This window comes from Gymnogyps californianus, chromosome 18 (assembly GCF_018139145.2).
Source record: "Gymnogyps californianus isolate 813 chromosome 18, ASM1813914v2, whole genome shotgun sequence".
NCBI classification, from domain to species: domain Eukaryota; kingdom Metazoa; phylum Chordata; class Aves; order Accipitriformes; family Cathartidae; genus Gymnogyps; species Gymnogyps californianus.
Genome location: NC_059488.1, coordinates 11,289,609 through 11,310,301, shown reverse-complemented (window position 1 = coordinate 11,310,301; position 20,693 = coordinate 11,289,609). Strand labels below are relative to the sequence as shown.

At 34.8% G+C, this 20,693-nt stretch overlaps 1 protein-coding gene across 1 annotated transcript in view; it reads left to right on the top strand.

Moving 5' to 3' along the window:
- DENND1A (DENN domain containing 1A) overlaps positions 1-20,693 on the top strand; it is a 216,570-nt gene that overhangs the window by 15,846 nt on the left and 180,031 nt on the right.

The window sequence follows — 20,693 nt, the reverse complement described above, 5'->3', positions numbered from 1 at the left end:
GTTAAATTATTATCAAATAAGTGTAAAATTAATTCAAGACTACTGGTTCGCTTCAGCAATGGTTGTAAAAAAACAAAACTAAACCAAAAGAAATCCCAAACCCCACCTTTTGTGCTACCAGAGACAAGGCTGATCCTGCAGTATTCTACATGAAATGCTGTAGCATGCTGATTCACAGTGAAGGGTCAGTGTGTGGTACACTTCCCTGTAGCAGTGTTTGTGAATAACAGTGGTAAGACACATTTTAATCCTAAAGAACTGTATTATGTTCTGTTAATACCCTAACATACTCATTATCTGTGAACAAGGTGTATCACCTGCTCTCCACTGGATTCTATCATTGGAGAAGGAATGCTAAGGGAATGCTGCTGAATCCTGACTGATGAGTAAGGAGTTTTTTGGCCCTGCTGGGGCTACCACGTTTTGGTAAACAATTTGTCAAAATTCCAGATGCTGACAGATTATTGGCTCTTGGGAAGATGATTTTTATGTCTTTTTTAGATGGAAACAGTTTTCGATATTCTTTTTGATAGGACTTATTTCATGGAAGAGTGGAATAGAAACCAAGGAAGTTGAACTGCAATATTAAGGATGATAACCTTAGATGGAGGGGTGGGAACAAACAACTTATAGTGATAATCTATTATCTGGAATGGGTCATAGTCTGGAGAGTTCATTTGTTTATACTTCCCTAGGGACTTAAAAAAAAATTCCCCAAACCTTCAAAACCCCCAGTATTTAAGTTGGTTGTGATTTTTCTGAACTCTTCCATGACTGGGTATTTGGACAGTACTGTTTTCTAATTTGATGAACTAACTAGTAAAAACAAATGATGCATACTATAGATAGTCAAATAATATGACTGTGTAGAAGTACCCTGTAGAACATCATAATCTGGGTGGAAGGCGCTAGTTAAAAGATGAGGAGCAGGAGTGAAGGGTTCCATTTACTGTGCCAAAAATGTGTGGTCTGCCCCAGACTTCATCAACTATTACAGTACATACACCTAGGGAAGGAATGGGGGGAAAAAAAAAAAACCCAAAACCCCAAAAACTTTCAGTGAGTATTTTTAAAGCAGTATCTTGGATATTGTAGCCAAAAGAATTTCCACACTTAGAACTTGTGCTAGGATTTTAAATGGTGGTGAAGGGAATTACACTCACAATTCCCATTGCATTCTACTGGGATTAACTGCATCCCATCTTTAGTTCCTTTGAAGAGTCATTTAAGTTGAAACTACATAGTTATGAATATAAATAGTGGTAACATTACCTTTTTTTTAATAGATTCTTACATCATTTTATCTCTTAAGTAAATAATTGCTCTTCATTTGTGTCTAGTTGACCTTTAAGATACTTTTGAGATCCGTGCAATCTTCTGTTCCAAAGATTCTAAAACCAGATCATCAGTCTGTGGAAAAACACCTATCAAAAATAATTAATGCAGACTCAAATCAAATGCTAAAGTGTGAAGACGAAATAGCTGATTAAGTGTCACAGTATAGGTAGACAGTAGAATGAGGCTTCTGACTTTCTGTATTTGTAAGCTTCATATTTAACTTAGTTATTTAAATCATGTGCTTTATCTTTTTGTGAATATGACACTAGGACAGTGCAAGCAAGCAGGGAAAGGTTCCAGGATATGAGAAACAGCTTAGTCAGAATGGAAATTAGCTTATGCTGTCTCTTCAATAGTCAGTTGAAGAGATGGTAGAACAGAACTGGCCTGTGGTGAAGGGCAGGATCAAATTTTAATAAAATATGGCAGAGTGAAAACAAAAAACAAAAAAACCCCAAACCAAAACACAAACCCCAAAACTTTCCTTTGCATTATGAGATTTTCTTCTGAAGTTGTTCTTCACTTGCACCTAAAGTAGTATCTGGTTTTATCTGATACGTGCCTGTTGATCATTCACTCTAATTTGAAGAGGAGTTTATCAAACATGTTAAAAAGATTCAATAAGGTAAATAATTCTCTATTAAAGCTATAACCTAGGTCCACAAATGCATTAAAATTCATACTTACAATTACCACCAACTAATATATTGACCTCATCTCATCCCATTTTATGTAGAGATGATATTTGCACATGGAAAAATGTTACAGATATGTATTTTGCTTCATTGTGATTAATGTCCTTCTGCACTAAAGATAGTGTTATTTTTGTCCTGTATATCTGTTGCTTTTACTTAATGGCTTAAATGCCTTACTTGTTTGTGATAATCTATCATCTTCTTTTGTACACAGTAGTGTTAAAGATTGTTTTGGTTATGGTTTGAGAAAATTTGCTTGTGAATTATTCACTAAAAATACATACCACTTCAGTGTATCGTAGATTCCTTCAGTACTATGTAATTAAATAGCTCTTAAAAACATTTTCTGCTGGAAAGCATTAGCACGTTAAAACAGAAGTATATAGCTTTGTGTGTACCTTGGCAGTATTCATAAACAAAAATAGATGTAGTGAGTAAATAGAATTATTTACCTTGTTCAATATTTTATTCTTTAATGAACTGTAGGGGTAAAAAGTAACAGAATCTCACAATTTGCCATCTCTCTGGCATGGAGATTGCGAAAAGCATGGTTTGTTGCACTTATAAATACCAAATGTGGTATCCAGTAGTACAGTAATTACAGCACTTCTCATTTTGATGTATTTCTTGATTGCTTTGCTTTACCCTGGATATGGGATTAGGTCCTTCACTAAATCATCCTGAAGCAATTCTGTATCTAGACTAAATCCTTAGAATACAGTGGGTATCAATCACATGGACAATTAAAATTGAGTATTGACATGTTTTTAAAATAGTAATACATCTCAATTTTGTTTATCTCAAAGTTTTAAAAACCTAATGACCTCATTGCAGCTTGACTATAATTACTATGTTTAAACTTCTATGCATTTTTTAGTTTAAACAGCCTTTGTGTTTTTTTTAAACCAAAAGAAAATTAATGAGAAGAGACAAAGAGACATCAAAGAGGTTTTCCCTCTGATTGCAGTGTTAGAAGTTTTGCCTGAAAATAGGTTACATTTCTTCTGTTTTCAGCTGAATCCTCATTAACTTTACATTTTAATGATGTCCAGAGCAAATTATACGATAATGGTAGATGCCTTAAAGGGAAGCTTAAAGGACACCTTTTTAATGTTTGTTTCTTTATTGGTGGCAGTATTTGCACCAGTATTATAAACAGCATCAGAATGCTAGAAGTAGTCCCAAAACATGTGAGAAATATCTTCCATTTTTGCCTTATATGTAGTATAAGTATCTTTAGTTAATATTTAACGGAAATGGAGCATGTTAGGGGGATATCTTCGTATTTGTAGAAGAAAAATGTAAATCACGTCCTTTGAAAGAGTTTACAAATTACTTCTGCATCTTATAATCAGTTAAGTTTATAATGATAAAATAAAATGGAGACAGATGATGTAACAAAGCTTCTGAATTGTTTTATTTTCTTGAACCTTCAATGGAGAAGATGATTGAAATGTTAATAAAGTGATAGTTTGTATTTTTACAATGACATAAAACATTATTGGGGGAAGTCGGTGGAATTTCAATTTATTCCATTTAGGGGAACACTATTAGCAGCAGTTCTGTGTTCTAATGTACCTCTCCTACTAAAAATTAAGATTGTATAATTAACTTTTTAGATTAAGAATTGTGTTATATCAAATGCAGCAACAAGAACTTGTATTTGGTACACCTTAGACAAGGTTAACTGAAATTGGCAATAGCTTGAATGGAATTTGAACAGTTGAGAATCCAGGTAGTTCAAGATAATCTTAGAAAACAAAAACATATGTTAAAAAATAAAATAAAAAATTGCACCCACTCCCCAAAAAGAGTATAGTGATTCTATACTAACATTTTTTTCTGTTCCCCTTCTTCCCCCTCACACCTTTGCCCTACAGAAGGATATGTCATTTCTGACTGTAGCTCAATGAAAAGTTAGACTAAAAGGTCTTGTGAAAAGTGAGGTCTTCTGTTTCCCTGTCCTGACACTTGGCATCTGTGTTTTATGAATAGAACCCTTGATTTTCTTGCGCCGCACTCTAATCAATAAACTAAATTTTGGGGAGATAGGATTATGGCAAGGGGATGGGAAGAAGAAGTAGGAATGTCCCAAAGTTCAGCTACGAGGTAGGACTCAAAATCCAGTTGACATAGTGAAATGTTATAATTTAAGATCATAAAGGTTAGTACTTCATGATTACATTGCCATAATAGAAGTGAATTTCTAATTAATCTCTGATTATTCCTATAGATATGGCTCTGCTTGGCATATGATTTTACAAAGCTAATGTGCTGCATCTATATATTCAGTATTTCAGATCGGTATTTCTAAAAAATTTCTTTGCAATGGAAACAATCTTTAGTACTTATTCTTAATAAATTTGACCTCCTCATATGTTCCAGACTCTTAATTCCTGAAAGACTGGCTGTCCACTGTAGTGTTATCCAAAGTTTGGTGCTGCTGTTTGTCTGCAGGTCTGTGTTCTGTAGTTGAGTGGAACTGCACTTGCATGTGGTCGTCTGCTATAAGATGTTCTTGAAAGCTCATATTTGTAATTATGACTATCAAAATAATCCTTTTTGTCCTGAGAATTCCACCTTAAGGGTGCTACAATTTTATGATCTGCTCTTCCACTGAAACTTGTATAGTGTTTTAGTGTCTTGGCATATGTACACATAGCTCTTATGTAAATGAAATTTTTCCTTTTATTTTGAACTCAAATAAATAAATTTTGTGCTAAATAGTGCCTGGTTGACTTCTTCATCCTTGATTTAGACTGCTGTGTCTTGATGGAAGTGTTTGATATGTCCATCATTAATAAATAATTGAATAATGCAAGAGTCATTAGACAAAAATAAAACTGAACTTAACCTTTCCATTTCAGTATGATTCTTACATATTTTTTTTATATTAATAAATTTTCTGTAGAAACTGTTCAGAAATCTAAATTGTCATGATTGTCTAGGAGTTATGGCAGACCCAAACTGCGCATCCTGCTTGGTGTGCCTTAGGGGATCTCTGGTTAGAAAATGGGTTTAAGTCTTTCAGATGTTTGGCACTTTGTAAGCTTGAAAACAGCTTTTGAAAGTGGTGGTTTAAGTTCCTAGTTTAGCTTAAATCTTTTAGCTTTGATGCCTTCTAATGTAACTTTAGTTTGAAGATCGTATCACTAAAGAAGAAAAAGTTGCATGCAATTTCCTGCCTCTTTCTCACCTTTATTTTGTAATTATTGGAGAATTTACAGTAACTTAATCTTTAGTTGAGATGCATAATAAAAATACTGGTTAATAAGCTCTAGCTGACAGAAAGATGTGTACGTTATTCTTATTTCCTTGGCATGCAGGATTTTGTATAGAATCATATTAGCAATAAAACCCTGAAATGTTCTTCCTAGTAACTTACTCTGCAAGTATTTGCAGTATGGCTATTTCCAGCCAGTTATGTATTAATGATAGTGCGAGGCTGAAACATTCCAATCATTCATACGCCTGTCCTCCCTTTCTCATATGTGTTTCTTTGCTCAGTGTTTTTGCCTTATTTCTTTTGCTTTGTTGTGGTCAATTCAGTCAGTATAATAGCAAAGACATTGGCTTTTTTTTTCTTTAATAAAGAGTTATGTTAGAGATATACTATAACAGAGATAAGTGCTATTTATGTCCTAAGCTATTGATTTTTAATTAATGTTGCCTGGGCTCATACATGTTGGCAGAATTGCTAACAGCTTGTGGCATTTTTTAATTCACATCTTCTTTTTGGTATTTTGACAGTGTCATTCATATCTCATGAAAAAGTACCTCGTCAGGTTAAATGTGTTAAAACACCGAGAAGAAGAAAAAAAAAAAAAAAAAAAGGAGAGAATGGAACATAGGGCTGCCTAGAAACCTTGATCCATTGCCAAAGTATTTAAACAATTTAGTGTTTTGGTTTTCTAGCTCCAAGCTGCTTCTCAAATCCCTTGCTAATTAATCCAGTTAATTCTTTGTAGACTAACTGTATGCAGGGCTTTTTCTTGTGCTTCTATCGCCGAGAACCCTGTTTTGTTTGAAGCAAACCTAAGCTCTGTTATAAAGGTTGTAGTAATAAAGTGAGTACTTGCAGATGTAAATACAGTGTTTTGAGCCTTTTTAAAAGGAGTTGTGTTTGTGTGTGTAACTTCTAATTTAATCTTTCATGTTTAAAAATTAAACGTAGATGCTTGTATAAAAAGATGGAGAGAACTTTGGTTTTAGTTTGATCATTTAAGAAAAGGCAGTAGAGCCTCTATGGAACAATTATGGCATGAAGTATTAGTGTTGTGATATTACAGCTAGTGATATATGTTTATTTTTCAACAAGTAAATTACTGTAAATGCTGTTTGTTTCTATACTCCAAAATGGGTGATTGGATATAGGGCAAATAAGAGAATTTAATGGGAAGGAGAGTTTTTAGAAATGACCTGTTGATACTTTGAATTCTTTTGATTAGAGTACAATGGTGGTATGAATTCAGAACTGGAAAAAGCAGCTAGGGAGCAGAGAGCTTAGAAGCCCAATTAGACATGGTATGAGATAACAAGAAAAGAGTATGCACTCCTCAAGGTGTGCTTGTCTGTGATAAAAGCCGCTACCGCTCTTGAGCTTACTTCTAGTTTTTAAGATTTGTTGACAACTGCTTCCCTTCATCATACTGCTTATCAGTGCTAAGCATATGATTGTTGTGCAATAATGCAAGTGTACCTCCAGCCATCAGTGAAGTTTCTACCAAGCACTATGGGAAAAATGTCTCTCTGAATGTTATACTCGATCAGCTTTCTCAGTTATTTTGAGAAGTTGCTTCTGAGGACTTATTATCTATAGAGGACAGCTTTCCCTCCTGTTCTGTGTAATACTAGATATTCTTGCAAATCAGTGATGATGCGCAGATATTGGAGACTACATTTGTACTGCCAGCTGGCCATAACAAGTTATGCTCCTCGTTTTCTTAGTCATCCTCAATAGATTTGCATGTCAGCACAATGGGAGTCGATGACCATCTGCACCTCAGCACCTTGTGGATCAACCTGTGGAGAAAAATTGTGCAAGTGGATTAAAGTTGCATTTTAGATTACCTTTGGAGCTGGTAGTGAAGAAAAAAATTGTTTTCAGCAAATCTGCTGCTAAGGGTGGACAGATTGAAAAGAATTGGCACAGCCCTTGAAAAAGTCTGAAAGTGTAGTTGGGAGTTTGTTGTGTAATAAAGTTGGGCAAGGAAAAGAGAAAGGCAATGAATGAAATTGCTAGTTTTATATACACCTGATTTCCAGGGCTGGCTGTTAAACGAATATAACATGATTATGAAATGTTCCTGCTCAGAACTAGACTAGTCCACTAGCTCAGGAGCATCTTGATAGCTGGATATGTGCTATCATACATTTTGGAAGTATCAAATATCTTAAAATGTTCCTAGTGCATTTCTATTTTGCAGATAAAAATCCCTTTGATACCTTTGCCTTTTCTACAGTAACAAAAATGTGTTAACATTTTTTTGTGAGATGATAGATTTCCTGTCTAGTTGCACTGAATATCAGCAAGCTCCTCTTTATATAAAACAAATTATTCTTCAAGCTGATAGTACTGCTTTAAATGTGCTAAACTTACTTTCTCAGAGACCTTTTTATTATAGCATCACACATGGCATAAAGTGAGCTTTGTTAATAGTAGCTGAAAGCATTGCAGATATGAAATAGGTCAATACTGCAAGTGTAAATATACCCACAATTCTCTTGCAGTGCTTGATGCTGTCCAGTTAATGAACTTTACTCCAAAAGAGAGAAGTCATTCTGAGTAGCTGAGCACTCAGTGATTTTCTTTTTCTTTCATCTCACGGTCATTAGCTACATGAGGTGTATTTTTCCACTTTAGGAACTCTTTCCCGTCACCCCCACTAAGTTTTGAATACTGTTCAAGAAGTTCAACTTCTGTCATCAACACATCTGACTCCACAGAAACTTTTTGCAGGAGAGTATATTGAATGCTTTTCCTGTTTTTACAAACTTTCCTCTCATTTAATGCTTCAGTTTGTAGGCTTTCACAAGACCTCAGTGATGCTGCAGCCTTAGTTGAGGCTCACTGTGACCAATCTCTGAATTTTTTTTTTTTTTAACTTGCTTCCAGCTTACTGGCCCTTGTGAATTTTCTTTACCATTTTAATAGAATGGACAGTACTAACGTGACTGATAAGTTGATGGGCATGTTACCTAGTTCAAGCTGAAACAAAAAGGTGAAATTGAGTACTGAAGGGTACAAGGCTAAGTTCTGAAGTGTATCAACAAAATAGTGCTGTCTTTTATATATGATGTTGCACACCTTAAAACTTAAGAGTGATCTGGTCAGTTGTAAATGCATTAAGCATGAAGCTCTAAGCATATCTACTTTGTAGAAACTACAACCATAGTATTACTTTTTATAATAATGTCTCCCCAAAAATGATAGCTAGGTTTGGCTGTCCTTTGTTGATAATGAAACATATATGAATCGGATTCATTGTGTGATAGATAGGATATCTTTTACTATACATTCCAAAAAGTATTTATGTTAAATTTTCCACTAAAGAAAACAACAGAATTAAGAATGGGATTTTCAGTTTCCTGTGTCACAATTTCATCTTTGATAGAATCGATTTTTTCTGTTTCAATGCCATTTGAATAACTAAAGCTTCCTGAATAAACAGAGATGCAATAACAGAAATTTTGAAGCCATCAAACCCCAAAATGATTCTGAAGAGCTTGTTTTCTATAAAATCTTGTATTGCTATGCAGGGAGATTCCCATAAGAGATGGTATTTGTGCAGATCAATAACGCAGAGCAGTGTCATTGGGAGCTGGTGGTACTCTACTAAAGTAACACAATAACTTTGAAACTAAAAACAGTTTGAGGCTATCAATATTGAAAGTATGAAAGTAAGGTCAGAGTTTTAAACGTTATAAAGTTACATAGCTTGAGGCTTAGAAATCAGTATTCACTGTTGCGTGTTTAACAAAGAAGGTATTTACTGTGCAGTTTAGGCAATTATACGATTGCTGAAGAGTAGGGTTGGTTTTTTTTTTTTCTTTTTTAGTACAACACTTCAAGAACTTATGGTTGGCTAAACACTTTTGTTCCAAGTGCTTTTTGAGTCAGTTCAGATTAAACCTGAAATGTGATGGTCCATATAACAATGAATATATTTCTGCCGTGCTTGTATGTATTTGCCTAATAATATGTCTATCTGAACTTATTATGGTTGGTGAATTTTGGAAAGAGATAAAGAAGTTAGATGATTGTAAAGTGTTCTCTAATATATAGAAAATATAGGTTATTAGCAAATTAAAATGGCCATAATATCATTAAAACTAAAAACAAAAATGGTGGAAATAAAGCAGTTTGGAAAATGTTTATAAAACTCAAAGTATTTTCTAGTAATGAAAAGCCTGGTGCTATGTTGGAAAATACTATTTGTTTTCATTAGCAATTCCTTTAGGTTTTGTAATGTAGTTGATTGATTGCCATGGCCACGTTGTGGTTTTACATGAGTTCCTTGTAATATAGTATTTCTAAAAAGCAATATGACATTAACCTGTTATTCCTGGCTTTCTTCAAAACAACAAACAGAATTAAAAATTATATGGTTGACACAGGAAAGTAGAAAATGTGACATTATGTAAAAATTTCTCTTAAAATTAATCAAATAAGGATTTTTTTGAATGAAGGTGCTTATTAATATGCCAATGTTAGGTATGAATTAAGTTGGCTATAAACTCTAATTTTATCAAATATAAATCTTTTATTTTTGCTGTAAAAAGCTAGCTTAAAGAAATTGTTTTGGGCTACATATGCTTGAACCTTCAGCAGAAGCAGTAATCTTGGGAAAGCAGATAGGCATACATAAGCAATTTGAAATACATGTCTTGTAAATATTAAAGAGAGTGACTGTTTCTTGTAAAAATGTCAAAACTCTAGTTGCTTTGGTCTTATCTTGTGTAACTTGAGAATTTGCATTCTGGAAATATAAGTTAAATTGGCGGATTTACACAATCACCGCTTGTGTCTGGTATTGTTAAACTCTAGATGATGCACTGACTCTAGATTAATTTTTGCTGCATGCTAGCTACATGTGATGAAGGTCTGTTTGTTTTTCTTCCTTTATTGTTTCTGAGACTTAAGAAAAATCTTATCTTGTAAATCCTACCCTGTGTGGTATTGGCACTTCCAGATTGTCACATTTAAATCATAGCGTGAAATATTAGTTTACTGTTTCTTTCATATTTTCAGGACAAGGAGGGCTTGCCAGCTGCTGTTGAAGTGAAGAGGCTGTCACCAGGCAACTCTGCTGTCTCGCAATATAAATACAAAGAGGCAGGAGAGAAACAAATTCAGTATTCATGGCCTGAGCACTTGAAACATATCTCTATTAAATTTATAGAGTGGTGAAAAGGTTACGAGAAAAAAATACACTGATCAAACACAAATAAATTTAAAAAATTATTAAACCCAAAAAAGCGTACTTAAAGTAGGTGTTCCTATTCAACTTCTACATTTAAACTCTTTTGTATAATTATTACAGGCAGCCTGTAAAATGTTTCAAAACACTTCATATTTAATTTTGTAAGCCAGGCTTTGTGGATTTCTTGAACATTGAAGTAGGATGTTACCTAATTGTAATTTTTGCAAGTTTTAGCTGCTGTATAATTTGCTGACTAAAATTACAGGGGGGGGAAAAAAGAATTAAAAACATAATCCGTTCAAAATTTGCTCCTTGCAGGGCTCCTGGAGTTTGGCTTAGATTTCCAGTAATACTAAATTTCTGGGTTGGTTGGAGAACAGATGGTTATGAAGAGAAATATCCCTCTAAGTGCATAGTCAAGCAAACTCAAAAGATTCATCAACCGTGCTTTAATGTGGACTTGAGGTATCACCAAAGTAATTAACCATTGCATATAAAAGATCTGAAGACCTCAAATGAAGATGGGAGAAACATGTAACAAACAAGACTTGAAATAAGTACTTTTTGTGTCTTCTGTTTTTGATCTCTGATATTTTAGCTTTAGCTCTATCCTATGCATCCCCTTTTTATAGTTCTAGCTTTAGTTATGTCAGTATCATCAGTTTAAAAATTAATCTGGACTAGAAGTTTTCTGCTCTTCTTTGTAAGGAAATAATTCTGAGTTTTCTGATCACTGAAGACATCTTATGCTTTCTAATGTCTCATTCTTACAGTTTAGAATGTTAGCAGAAGAGAAATTAATCTGTACTGTTATACAACTGGTTTTTTTAAACTGATTGCTTGGTATGGATGAAACAAAAGGGGTTAAGGATTTAATATAGAGGTAATTCCCCAACGGTATTTCATATATTGAACACTCTGTGCTTGCAACACAACTGTTTCACAACTTCCATTAAAAGACTTGATAAAGTTTTGATTAAACCTGGCACCATTCCATATGAGAATCCAAGAGAGTAAATAATAGCAATTGAAGATGGAACATGTTACCTTGTAAAAGGGTCTAACTAGTCTGTTGCATAACTTTTCCAATATCCTTTTACTTATCATTTATCAGATCTTGACTCGGACACATGCATTTTCTTCAATCCATTGCTTCTTGATCTGTTCCTATTACAACTTAATGCTGTGGAAGGGAAGAGCTGATCTTGTTCTTTGGGAGAGAGATGACTGACTTAATACTACAGAAGAGATTTGAAATAAAATATAAACTGAACTGACTCTTCAGTTTTTGTGATTATGTTTGTATTAACATTTAGATCAGAGCTAACTTCAGTGTTTTTTTGTGTTTGGTTTGTTTTTTTTTTTTAAATTCTCCATCATCTGTTTATTTCATGATACTTTAGCTCTTCAAAATGGTATTGAAACAAAAGAACAGATTCTTTCAAAGTTGTAACTGTGCCAGAGGAAACTGGAAGTACCATTCTTAACTCTACTACTTTTCTGTAGTGGAATGTCCGTGTGATGCTAAATGCCTTTTAAGTGGCAAGCTGGACAGTTCAACAACATGACACCAAACAACTGATTGGGAGTTGCTAAGAGGAAACTAATGTAGCCTCTTCTTTTTGTAAAAGACAATGAATGTTTTTCCTGTCGTCTTATTCAAGAAGTGAGTGTTGTTTCTATTTTGCACTTACTGTACTTTTAGTTTTTTAACAGGATTGTAAAATGAATTTAACCAAGACCCCTTTAGATGGAAAAATGGTTTGGATGCTAGAAGCAGTGAAAGTCTCATATTTAAGCTTTACTCTGAATGGGTCGTAAAGCTGCTGGTGGACTAATGCATACACTGGAAAACTGATGTGAGGAGATCAGTTTGGAACCCAGCCAGCTCAGGTGTACTGAAACGTAAGGCCAATTTTGATAACTTTTGCCAGTTCTTGTATTGTTAGGGCTATACCTCTCCATATCTCTTTATTCTGGAGAACTGTATATAGCCTTAAGTAAAAATCCATGAGGAAGTTGTAGCTTTACCCGCTTTATTTTGGAAGGATTTTTAAAAAATATATGATATTGCTGAACACTGCCTAGGAAAGTTTTGCTCCTCACTGCCCCTCTGGCTCTTGATGTGTTAATAATATAAAAACAATTATGGAAATTACAGTGATTTGCTTAATCTGTTCTGGTTTTCTCTCTTCCTTCCTGTTTCCTATGATGTATATTTTATGTTGCCTTTGCTCTCAGTCTTTCCTGCTTTTGGATCATTTTACTGAACTCTGAACAGCATTTTGTGTGTGAGTTGCAAACCTTATATTCTGCTTCCAAATTAAACTGTTGTGAAAAGCATTTTCATGTTACTAGTGAGGTTTTTGGCACTTGCAGGGCAGACTTCCAAATGTTCTGTTAAGAGAGCGGGGCAAACTTGCAAGTCTGCTTTTTATGGCGTTAATGTCAATGGACTCATTTGAACAGCAGCTGATGTATATAGTACTTGCTGATTCACTCAACTGGTGATTGTACGTCATTCACAAAAACTTCAGTAACTGAGAACGATAGGTCAGTGTCCACTTATTTATACCTAACTTGTCACAAAGATGCAGACTACATCCTAGAAATGGAATATTTGTTTGAAATGTGATCTGCTAGGTGAATAGTTTCATTGCATGCTATTCTCATGTGGGTTGTGTTTTTGAATATTGAACGTGATATGTATGCTTACTATGCATATGGGTATTTTGGGGTAACTTCAATTGCATGCATTGTGGTGCTGGCAGGTTTTTTTGTGTTTTGTTTTGGTTTTTTGAATATAGTTTGTAAGACTTTCTTATAGAATTTTCTTTTACATCTTGGTTGTTTTCTGACTTGTACACTTCTAGAATAAGGAGTACTTTAAGAAGAAAAGATTGAAGTCTTAAACCTTCACATTCAGAAAAATGTAATTTTTATTCCATACGTATTTTCTGCCAGAACTTGTCCTGAGGTTTCTTGTCTGTCGTCTTGTGTGTGTAGGTTTTTTTTTCTCTCCCACATTTTCTCCCCCCCGCCCCCGGTCTTTTTCCCTCCTCCCCCTCTTCGCCCACTCTGAGATGGTATCTGCATGCTAGGTCTGCAGCAGTTTAGGGGCAAGCAGAAGTGTTCGGCTGTACTGAATACAGGACATCAAGGAGTTTGCAGAGGTTTGGAAAGAAGTTTACATTACTTTTTAGTTGTGCTGCATAAGTACTATAATGTGTAGTGGGTGTTGAAATTAAAGTTGCTCTGAATGGAATTCCATTTCATTTTAGAGGGATTGCAGCTATAAAGACCTTAAAGAAGTGAATGAGCTGAATCATTTAGTTATGGAGGAAAAATGAAGTAATTTTCACTGTATTTTTCAATTTGGGATTAGTATATCTGAATGATTTGTAGCCAGTATGGATTAAATTGGCTGACTTTTGTCAGAAGAAACAGATTGGTATGTATTGGTTTTGTGTGGTTAACTCTGGGAAGTATTTTCTGATAATTTTTTGAAGAACTTCCCTGGTTTTATAATTCCCATACACTTCAAATACAGACCAGTTTGAGTTGTGCTATTTTTAGAAGTAATTAAGCATGCCTCTTTTAAAAGCAAAACTCTTCACTTTATGATGTAAGAAAAGTTGAGAGTAAAAGAGCAGCACAGTTACACTAATATGCCATTGTAGCATGTTCCCATCCTGTCATCTGGAAAATTAAATCAGGTTACAGCATGGATTAACATCTAGACTTGTGAGGAGGGAAAGGTAGTGTCTTAAATGCCATGAAATTGAACAATGGGATTATACAGTTCACAGCTAATTTCAATATTCTTCTGTATTTGGCTTTTTGTTGAACAAGATTCTGTAGGGAGAGGCAGTAATAGGTTTTAGAACTTGGAAGCATTCACATGTTTACTAAAATACTAACAATAATAGCTTGAATATGGTTGAGTAATCAATACAATGCTCTACATAATGTGCATAGATGTGAGGCAGAATCTCTACTACTAGTGGGAAAAATGTTAGCAATAAAAACTGTATTCACCTAGTGTGGAATCAATGGTTTGTGCTACCCATGTGTCGATACTTTATAAATGCATGGCAAGGAATCAAAGTGCTGCTGTGACAGTGCAGAAAAGTTTTACTCTTCTATCACCGAGAAATAGCATTGTCTTTTCTTACCCTGTTTCAAAATAAAAAATATGTTCAGTTACAAAAATTTCACATATTGTTCATATGAGAAGTGACTCAGTAGTTTCCCTCAGAAGCACCTCTTAAAATAGTTGCAGAGGAAACTGCTTCAAAAATAAGCGTGATCTATTTCGTATGTGTTTTTCCTAACTGGTCCTCCCTAGAACAGGGTGTCTGTTGTGAGTGAGATCCACAGGGCTAGTGGATCTCCAGGTCTTTGGCCAACCTAGATTTTATGGGAAGCAGCTGCGTTGTATGGAGCTATATCCTCTGGGGAGAGGGCTTACAATGATGTTCATCAAGTTGGTAAGTGAACCCGCTCTGACTTCAGTGGAGTCACTCATGAATCTTAGGAAATTCATATGACATGCCATGGGTTTAAAAGCTTTTTCAACCTGAGTGTAAACATTAGGAATAAAATTAAGTTGACTTTTTTCGTAGTATCAACAGTTTTAATTTAAATTTGTGTCTTATATGTATTTCATTGCACTTGCACCCATACAAGAATGGGATATTGCAGATAAGATGGTGTATTTTAGCTTTATTTTGGAATGGTATTGTTTGTATACTTTCTGCTTTACACTTGTAACTTATTTCTGGTGCTATATTTCAGCATGCTATTAATATTAATATATGGTTATTTTCCAGAGAAGTTTGTCAGCACTTGCTTTAGGCAGAAACTGTGCGGATCTTGTCATCTTTTGTGAGCTGAAACTACAAAATCAGATGTAATGAAAGATAAACAGGAGATACTAAGTTACCATCAACATACAAGTTCAACCTGTAGCGCAACTTGAGTTCATGTTTTGGGGTTTGGGAAAAGTTTAGTTTGAGAAGCAGCTCCGTAATTCATGTGACTTTTTTTTCTTTCTGTTGTTAACTTTCACTTTGTTCTTTGTTTTGCAATGTCTCCTTTTGCTGACCTCAGCTGAGCTTTTAATGCTTTATAACTTTATAGATGACTGGTGCACTGGAAATCTTCAAGCTCTGTACTTGGCTGTAACTGTACAAGAAGTTTGTTAGGAATTCAGTCTGTCTCTTCCCTTGTTCTGATGTCAGCAAATAGATTCCACTCTCCTGAACTTGAAAAAAGTATTTTACATGTGTTTACTTTGCCTATGCAGTATTAAAGTAGAAAAATATTTGAGCATCATTTCATTAGAAAGCCTGTTAAGTACCTAGAATAACAGCATTCACTGTGTTTTGGGTTGCAAAGCGTTTTCTTACTGTCTGGAGATACAGTGGAGCTACATCTAATTCTGTTTGCACGCAGTGTGCAACAAATTACTGTTAGTAAAAGTGTTTGAAGTTTTCAGGTTACTTTAGTTTTGTAGGCAGAGTTGACAGTCAGTTATGTTCATGTCTTTACCAAGTGTTTCATATGAGTGCTGAAGCATATCTTACTGATACTAGTGGTGCTGATTAAAGCTGAATCCTGAATGCTTGGTTGAGCTACCCTCCCGTATTCCTCCGTTTGTATAACTGTTTTTCCCTGTTCAGAATAATTTGGATATTGTGTCCATTGTGATTATTAGGTGCCTTGTGCTTATCCTTTCAATGGAGAGCCTGGCCATACTGAGTAATGTTTGTTTTGTAGATGTTTATATTTCATAAAGTCAGGTGTCTTGATGGTCACTATTTAAATGTATGTATTTATGTAAATCTTCCTGGTTTAGTGAGGGTGCTCCAGCTTCCTGGAACTTCATGTAATGACCACATAGAATGTAAATATAATTTTATTGTGTAGATAAGCGTGGTTGAAAACACCTTTCAAATGAACATTAGATTAACAATGAAGAATGGATAAAGTGATGAAAGCTATAATAAGATGTGATGTAGCTTCTTTTTCCATTGTGTAGTGTTTTCCAAATAAAGATACTGAAAGTTTAGTAAATGTTCCCAGACCATTTAAAAGCTGAAGTGATGGAGCTGACGCAATGTTAAATATAAAGTACTTGTAAAAACATGAGGATGTGCAAGCGTGTGGCTGCCAGGCATAATTTAAAGGTGGTTTTCTTAACTGTAGGGTTCCAGGTTATATGGATTAGCCATTCTGATGCTGTTATGAGAAGTGTCATCAAAAGCAGACTGTATACAAACTATATATCCCACTGTCTTAACAGGCACGTGACACCCAGTGCAATTCCACAAGGTGCTTTGCTCATCCAGCTAAGTACATATTGCTATTATTTCCATTGAAATTGACGGATGAGAAATTAAGTTAATTCCATGCATTTCATGCATTGTGGATGAAGTTAAATTTCTTCTAATGTATATGGTTGATTGACATAGGAAGTTTTTATTTATGTTAAAGACAACAGCTTATGAATGTATCATAGCACTGTGAGATCCATTTTTTGGATGAAAATATAATTGGAGACTGGTTCATCTTGAACCTGTAGAAACTGACTCGGGTGGGGACTCTAATGACAGTCGCATCTTTTTCTAAATGACAGTGTGGTAATGTTTAATCTAGTGAGTGAAGTAGTGCTATCTACGTGACAATATCGCTTCACCAAAGCCCAGATTCAGACGTTCTCAGTTGCTTAGTCTTGAAAACAATCATAACTACTTCAGTTGCTTGAAGCCTGCACAGCACAGCAAGCATCTGGCAGGTTTCCTCCTGTCTTCTTACAGTGCCTTGCAGTGTGTATATTTTACTGTGTAATTTTAGAGAGGTAGAAATAATTTATCCTTTACGAAACAGATCAATAGACAAGTTAAGAGATATAGAAAAGACTACGTAATAGCAAAGTAAAAATTTTATTACAGTCAATAAGCTACTGTGTGGAAAAGTTTAGGAAGTCCCCATTTTGTGTTACTGAATTGCTTAAAAGGCCCATTTCAATAAGATCTATTACCTGTGGTTTTGTGGGGGTTTGGATCTTCTTCAGTTTTCTCCTGTTACCAAGCTCATTGAAGACACAAAATAAGAAATAGATATTCTAAATATTTACTCACAGTTTATGAGTAACTAGGCTGGATGACCTATAGGAAGGCTTCTTAAAATGCGGCATACCTGCCTCTTGTGGTATGCAAACCACAGCAGGATAATCCATCCTTGCTGCCTTTTCTCAAGAGAAGGTGGAGGCCAGCCTCCAGCGTTTACATGTAGCCTGACCCAGCGATGTTGGAGGTGGCTGTCAGTATCACCGCTTCCGTGCGAGGAGAGGAAGCCGTAGGGATGGACAGCAAAGATTGAAATGTTACTGCTCTTGCAGCAAGGATATATCGCAATTCTTTCCATGACAAGAGTATGTGACAAAATTTTGTTTCAGAAGCAACAGTCTTAAGCTAATTATAAGGTGATCTGAGTTTTGATGCGTTGTAAAGATCTTAATAACCCACGGTCTAATTTTTCACTAGTGCGTATTTACCCCTAAAGAACAAATATGCAGAAATGCGTAATTTCTGAAATAATGAAGGAAAATAATTTTGTAGTAGATCAATTAAACATTTCAGTAACTTTGAAAATTGAAATATCTTCCATTACTGGAGATTGATATTAAAGAAATGTTGGAGGTATAGATTCTGATGTAGTGATGGTGGGGGGGAAGCTATTGTTTGTTACTTTGTATTGATAATCACCATAACTGCATTTTAATTATGTACTGCACTCTACTTCATAGACAATGGCTGTGAATGAGTCAACATTTAAAATTTTGCCAAATCCTGTTAGCGTATAGTCTAGTCAACTGATGTACAAAATGTAGTGGTCCTTGTAAGAGACGAGGACAATGGAAATCTTATGGTTTGTTGTAAGTTGATTTATTTTGACTTTCCTGTGTTAGGGACATGTATGGAACAGGGAGCAGTTTTTCTGTTTATTTTACGCTATGTTTTCTGTCACCACTGCTTACCCTTATTTCTTGATGGCACATAAATTTCTGAGAGGCAGGAAAAATAAATCCCAGTTTTCTGTAAGAATGAACATATTTAAGTAAAAACTCTGAATGAAAATTGATGTATATAGACAAAGCTAAAATTAAAACCAAAAGAGCCTAACAAAAAATCCTTGGCTGTGATTTTTAAGTTATTATTTAAGTTGTGTTTTGTTTCATTTTAATGAGGAAGGTTTGTAAGGTGGCCTCTGAGACAGTAAAAGCACCAGCATGTATTTATTTGTCCATGATAACTTCCAGCTACCAGTGCTTATAAGTGAATTTTAGTATCTTGCAAAGTGGTGCACAATGCACCTCTGTCTTCTGGACGGTGATATGACTAGGAGCTTTCAGGGTTTACATAAATGCTGTCAAATCGGTTCCTATAGGCCTTCCTTCATGCCACTGAGCTCCTGAAACACAGAAAGGCTTTCAAGATGCTGAGAAAACAGGAAAAATACATGCTTACACACACAATTACTTGATATGACTAATCTATTTTGTTGTATTTTTAAAGAATGGAGAATGTGGATTGCGATCTATGGAAGAATGTGTTTAGAGCAAACACACTATGATGTCTTATGTCCCAATTTAATTCCTCATTTCCTTAAAAAATGGTAAATGATAAAATGCTGTGTGTGTCAGTATGTGTATATATATTTATATTAAGTTTGAGAGCAATGGGTCAATAGAAGGGGGGGGGGGGGGGGAATGTCAGTATCATGTTCCAGGCACTGTTACAGATTTCTTAAGCAATATTATGTACTTGGATTTACAGATTTATTTGTTTCATTGATTTGTTTTTTTCTGTGAAATCCTGAAGGTTTAGCCTCAAATAATTAATTTTAAACGTATTTAAGAATATGCATCATCATAGAAGTTGCATGGTTTCATCTTACCACTGATACTGTGCTTTCTTTGGTGAAATATGAAGCTGTATTGTCCTGTTAGTTGTTAATCATGTATAAAGGACTGTTCATGTGAGTACAGCTGTTCACATTTGTTTGCATGTTTGGACACTTAGCTTAGCACACTTACCTGCATATAGATCTAAGAATTTTCAAACTAAGGCTTTAAAAGGTGATCCCTTGCTTTCTCTTTCTACTTTTCTGTGTTAATGTAGAAGGGTTTGCTCATATGCATATGTAAAATTTGATATATTGTGTATGTAATTGTATGTGTGTAATGGTGAAATGTTAAAACTAAGCATCTGGTTGTCTAGAAAAAGTTAAGCTAGAAAGTTTATTAACATACAGTCTTGCTGTATTTCTAATGTAAAAAGAATACACCTTAATAAAAAGTTTGCATCTGCTAGCAATTGAATCACCAATCAACTAATTTATTACTAAAGTAAACTTTGCCAATGAGAAATCTAGGGTGGGACTATTCTGAAATAAGTTTATGGTGCATGTGTCATAAAAATGACTCTCTTCCCCTCAAGCCTTAGCTACAATGCAATATAGCAGTAATTCAGCAGCAGAGGTTGTGTATGCAACGTCACTCCCTACATAATGATCAAAATTTGTGGAAACAGTATATCCAGTGAGCTAAGGATCATACAACCAAACCCATCTGATTGCACAAAGGGTAGAAACTGCATAGGATACCAGCTGATTTTTCCATGCATTACGCTTTATTCTGAACTCTTGTGTGATTGTTGTATGGTTTGGTTTTTGTAATTAAAAAAATTCTTTGTAGAGTGGAATCTGGCCGCCTCAGCCGTATTCCTTTGAAAAATGGATGCTTTGAAGAGTTCTGTTTTAAATAGGTTGTCATATAAATAATTTCAATCATGATATTCTGTTGTTTTATGAACATCTCTAAAATTAAGATAACTTCTCAGGGAATACTACCATATTATTTATTCTGACAGCCAAAGGAATAAGGACGTTGCATCAGTCTTGAATGCTTGCTAATCTGAAGCATTTAACATTTGTTTTCCTGATGACAGAGGTTCCAGGGCTATGTTAATTACTTCTTTCAAATTCTGGATAAATATTTTTGTTTTCTAGGGAGCATACCCTAACATTAATATAAAGTAATTTTGAGAGGTTTGTAATCTGGTATCACTGAAAACTATCTACGGAGGCTAATCAACGCAGTGTCTGTAGCTGGCAAACCTAGTTATCTGATTAAAAACAAAATCTAAGTGCATTTGGTAACCATTTTCTG